We start from the raw sequence: 5941 nt of genomic DNA on the forward strand, positions 1-5941 counted from the left end.
TGAAGTACTCCTAAGCATTTCACCCAGCGTGCTAACGATTCTGCCAGTTAGCCGCTTGACAAGCGTGTAACCGGACAGCTATTCTAAGGCGAACTCATGCAGGACTCACGCAAAGAAAGAAAACCTAAACTGAGGTAAAAGCAACTTCGAATGGAGCCGCATTAGTTCACGCGAACTGGAAGCCTCTACCGTAAACAGATTATTGTGGATGACTCTCACCACACGAGCTGCAGATGGCTTCGAAGAGGACGGACACCAGCGAATCGATGCTGGCAGAGAAAGACATCACAGGGCAACGACTGCTTCAATCAAGTCAACAGACATCTCTGGGTACCTGTGTGCTTGGGTACCTGTCTTCTTCTAGCTTTGAACTGCGGAGTCACATTCGCTCTCATCTCTGAGAACACAGACTTTGTAGGTAGATTCTGGTTGACTACCAGCAGAGAAAGAGATATTCTACCAGCATGTGCAATATGAATGACCTATATTAGATATTAAAACTTAGATATACTCTCCTTTCGTTAGAACCCTCGTAACACTGCCTATCACATGGTGTATCTCTTCAAGCAACCTTCATGATATCATTTGAATCTGGAATTACAATCTAGAAGCCACTTTCTTTAAGCATTACTCTTAAGTTTGAACGACCTATATCAGTTCTTAAATGAGATATACCTACGTGTAGATTGCTTTCTGTATAACCCTCGTAATTAAGTCTATCATCATAGTGCATTCTCACGAAGCAGCTGTTCATAGTGACATTTGAATCTCGGATTAGGATCTGGAAACAGCTATTTTTTAAGCATAGCTCTTCAGCTTTTGCTCAGCAAACATGATACCTGTTTAGAAATCAAAGGGTTAATTTGAAAGTCAAATATTCCCATCAGGAATACAAAAAAAGAACCGTTAATCCATCACAAACAGTTCAACCTTGTAGTAATGTTGATTCGGTTAGCGAGATTTTTACATAAAATGCAACCCTTAAAAGCTCTAATGATGCCACCACTTTGGGGCTGTAACCCCAGTGAAAAAAAAAAAAGACGAATGAGAAAAAAAAAAGCGTAGTTTTACAAGTCTATGATGTCACGTTTTTATTACTGTTCCAAAATACATTGAGATCAAAGTCAGAGTAATTTTCGCTACAAAAAAAATGCATATTTACTAATTAAACATGACGTTTAAAGTTAATTTGTATTTAGGTTGCCTCGAAAGTTATCTTGTTCCCTCACTAGCTGATATCACAGATAAAGTATTAAATTAACCGCAGTAACACATTTTATTTGTAGATTTTGTTTAGAATTGTAAACACAATTTTAGATAATTATGAAAGCAAAAAACAAAAAGCAAGAGAAAAAAAACCCAGAAAAACTAAACAGAAAATATACTGAATATGAAAACGAAGGAATTGAAATCTCAATTTTAGATAATTAGTGAAAATATCAATAACAGTACTTCGATGTCATTGTTAATTATTACAGCCTTAATGCTCAGGCAGCGTATCATTGTCTTCTTTTTGTTCTTTTTTAATTGTTGTTTACAGATATTCGATTATATTTACGCCGATTCAATGAGAAATAAGCTGGAATGAACAATAACAAGTGAATATTGTTAATTAAGATTGACACTATAATGTATAGACCTATAATTAACACTGTTGGATAAATTATTGTCTTTAATAATAATTTAATAATATAACCGGAAATGTGACCAAATCAACCCCCACGTCTATTTATATTATAAATGAAGTCACGTCAATCGAGATTTGAAATCGAAACTGTATTTCATTGGTCAAGAAGTTGCGCTGACATTAAATACACCATAACCTCTGTCGTACTAAAATTGTACCCAGCGGATACGTAATATTTACAAATTCTGTTCGATTTTGCATAAATCGGCGCACTCGTCACTAATTTTGGCAAATTTGCAAATAGATTTGTTTGGAGATTACGTATTGGCACTAATTTGAAAGTTTGTTGAGAATTCTTGCTGGTTATATTATTACTGGTGTACATTAAGTAACGCAGTCACAATCATCGAGGGCCCAATTGTCTTTGCATTTAGTTTCTGGTTAATTTGTTTCTCTGTAGATTTTATTTACGGAAACTTTATTTCTTTACCTAAGTTCGATAATAAACTATAGGTAACGTTTTGTTTCGGCAGCGAGCAGATACAATCTTTAGCGCGTCGGATAAAATAAACAGTGGCAATTTTCCGGTTGTGTGCGTTCTGAGTCCAAATGCTGTCGGCTTTGCCTTTCTTTCTTTCGGGGTCAATAAAATAAGTGCCATTTGAGGACTGGCATTGCTCCAAATTGGTTGGCCCTCTGCTAAAATTAACTTCTCTACTTCTCTCTCTCTCTCTCTCTCCTCTCTCTCTCTCTCTCTCTCCTCTCTCTCTCTCTCTCATTATGTATATCTGTTTGCGTATATTCCTGCGTATGTTTGTCTGTATTCCTGCGCCGTATTATCTCTATCTATTTACATATATTCTTGCAATAATCTTGCGTATATTGTTTGTTCCTTCTCGAGCCAAGCCTGGCTCATAAGGGCCGGTTTTCCGGTTTCCTAGGCGTATAGGCTCCCCACCTGGACGAGACGTCGGTCCGTCGCAGGTGAGCTGCAAGATGCAGGAGGAAAGAGTGAGAGGAAGTTGTGGCGAAAGATTCAGCAGAGCTTCGCCACTACCTTCTGTCGGAGCTGCGTGGAGCTTAGGTGTTTCGCTCATAAACACACATATCGCCCGGTCTGAGATTCGAACCCGCGATCCCTCGACCGTGAGTCCGCTGTCCTAACCACTAGACTATTTGCCTCCGATCCTGCGTATATACTTGCGTATATTCCTGTTTCGGTATATCCCTTCGCACGTGTGTATCTGCGTATGTATGTGTCTATGTGTGAGAGTATATGTGTGGTTGCATCCTGCATTAAAAATGTACCGTCACCAAAAGAGCCTACATGCCAATACAACTGCGCCATTTCTGCAGTGTCCAAACAGCTGCGCCCATTTGTTTCATTCCGGGTATAATGATATTTGGAAAGAGGTTTATTTGGAAAGAGGTTTCTTAGGGTAGATATACTGATTTAAATTGCGCAGATTCTTTACTTGCTTTTGATATTTCTCCCGAATGCTCTTGGTGAACGTTTCATATATTCAATTTAATCAGAGCTTTTTCCCATTGGAATACTGTTCAAACATAGCTAAAAATATCTATCCTTCAAAAAGCTAGAGATTATTTTCTTTCAACATTTGCCTAATCTTCTTACGATACAACATGGGTAGATTCATCTTCATCTTCATCATCATCATCATCATCCTCATCATAATCATCATCATCATCATCATCATCATCATCATCATCATCATCATCATCATCACCATCATCTTAATTATCATTATTAGTGTTGTTGTTGTTATTGCTATCATTTTTCTTCATCTCATAATCATCATGATCATCATCACCACGACCATCATCATCATCATCATCATCACATTCATCACAACTATCATCATCATCAGCACATATTCATAATCATCATCCTCATCATCATCATTATTATTATTATATTATTATTATTATTATTATTATTATTGCTGTTGTTGTTGTTGTTGTTTTTGTTATTATCATTATTGGACAGTAAGACAACATCTAAGAAAATGCACCACCCAAATGCGGACGTTGAGGATCTGTACCTATTTAGAAGTAATGGGGGAGGAGGAATGATGCACGTAGAACTGTGCTATCTAGTAACAATGACTGGATGTTGCGGCTTGTGTGCAAATACGAAAGCAGCAAACAATCACATTTTATTGTCAAGAAGGCTTTCAAATTCACAAGGGAACTTGGCATTAACCCTGAATAGGTGAAGAACCTGAAACCACAGCCAAGAAAAAAGCAAAACAGGTCAAACAAACAGTAAAAAGAAGGGGTAGAAACAAACTGAGAATTGGTAGCGCCAGAAGCCTCTGCATGGACAGTATATGGTTTGAAAACGAAGTGCTGATGTAGACCAAGCAACAAGCCATCAGTGGCTGAGTAGATCAGGATTGAAAGCAGAGACTGAAGGTTTGGTATTGGCGGCACATGATCAAAGCTTGGTTACCAAAAGATACCAGGCTAACATCCTTCAAAACAATTCTGGACCTAAATGCAGATTTTGTGATGTATTTGATGAAACAATATAGACCATGCCATCCCGGAATGTCCTGTGCTAACACCAAACGAATACAAAAATAATGTAGGACACTATTCACATTGGAAAATCTGTAAACAATACAAAATTAACTCTCCAGATTAATAAAAAATTAACTCTCCAGGCTTCATCATCATACTGAGTCAAATGAGGAAGGTAAAAATGTCACTACCCTCTGGGACTTTCCAGTCAATACCGGCAGAACGATCCAGGCTAATCTACCAGACAGTTATTAAAAGTAGGATGGTGGTGCTGGTAATGGGACTCTCGCATTCAGCACAACGTATGGGCGCTCAGGTTTTGCCAGTCGTCCTGCACAAATGATTTGTTCATTGTGATCAAATGTTCGTGCCGCTCATTATCTCCCTCTCTGCATCAAATCGACGTTGCATGAACGGGTACACACGGTGTACCTCCCACCAGGTGACCAAGTGTTTACAGAGCAACCTCAGATGCAGTTTTTCGCTGGATGAAGTGTTTCCCGGTCTAGGAATTGAAACCACGATCTCACCATCGAGAATGCACTGCCATAACCACTAGGCCATGCACCTACGAAACAAGAAACCTCAGGTAAGGACTAATTCGGTTACATCGACCTCAGTGTTCAACTGGTACTTATTATAATGCCCTTGAAGAATGAAAGGCAATGTCGACCACGGCGGATTTTGTACTGAGAACATAAATTAGACAAAATGTCATTAAGCTTTTTGCCTGCTCGCCGCTTTAAATATTTATAACAAAAACAACAACAACAACAACAATGATAATAATAATAATCCTTTCTACTCTAGGCACAAGTCCTGAATTTTGGAGGAGGGAATAGTCGATTATATCGACCTCTGTACTTGACGGGTACTTAATTTTATCAACCCCGAAATTATAAAGGGCAACGTCGACCTCGGAGGAATCTGAACTCAGAACGTAGCGGCAGACGAAATACATATTTCTTTACTACCCACAGGGAGCTAAACACAGAGATGAAAAGCAAGGATAGACAAACGGATTAAGTCGATTAGATCAACCCCAGTGCGTAACTGGTACTTATTTAATCGACCCCGAAAGGATGAAAGGCAAAGTCGACCTCGGCTGAATTTGAACTCAGAACGTAGCGGCAGACGAAATACCGCTAAGCATTTCGTCCGGATGCTACCGATTCTTCCGGCACACCGCCTTCAATAATAATAATAATATAATAATAATAATAATAATAATAATAATAATAATAATAACAACTGTAATGTACGTCCCGTTTCCAATACGTTTGCTATTATTTTTATTTTCAGATTATATGCGATAACGAAGAAATGTACTATGCACAGGATAGATATTTATATTGGTTGTAAACCCTTATTCCCTTAAACATTTTAATCAATTCCTTCATTGGTTTGCTCGCCATGCAGCCATTTATTTTCGTGATTAAACGAATCCATCGATTATTTCTATGCCTGAATTTCGGTAATATTTCTCTAATATCTCGTCAAATCCGCCCACATTTTATTTACCTACAGTGCACAATGGATGTTAATCTTTTAACTTCACTGAACTGGGAAGATTGCTTCAGGATTATTCATGGTTCTTTATTATAGCCCTACCGTTATGTTTAGTATATTATGCTTAGAATAGGTTTCTTTGGAAAAATCTCAAAACTTTATTGCATTTTCTACGATGAAGTGAATTTCATTATATACGCTCGTTCATTTGTGACCTGAACTATAATATCGCCTGCGTAAAAATAATATGGGAATAATAAA

The 5941-nt window shown here is 38.0% G+C and overlaps 1 long non-coding RNA gene across 1 annotated transcript in view; it reads right to left on the reverse strand.

Annotated features, from left to right (window-relative positions):
* Positions 1-5345, reverse strand: part of LOC118764451 — a 21062-nt gene extending 15717 nt beyond the window's left edge. The window contains exon 1 of the long non-coding RNA XR_005000261.1: positions 5315-5345. This is a non-coding gene — a long non-coding RNA (uncharacterized LOC118764451). The remainder of the gene's footprint in view (positions 1-5314) is intronic.
* Positions 5346-5941: the final 596 nt, after the last annotated feature.

This window comes from Octopus sinensis, linkage group LG8, assembly GCF_006345805.1.
Source record: "Octopus sinensis linkage group LG8, ASM634580v1, whole genome shotgun sequence".
Classification (NCBI taxonomy): domain Eukaryota; kingdom Metazoa; phylum Mollusca; class Cephalopoda; order Octopoda; family Octopodidae; genus Octopus; species Octopus sinensis.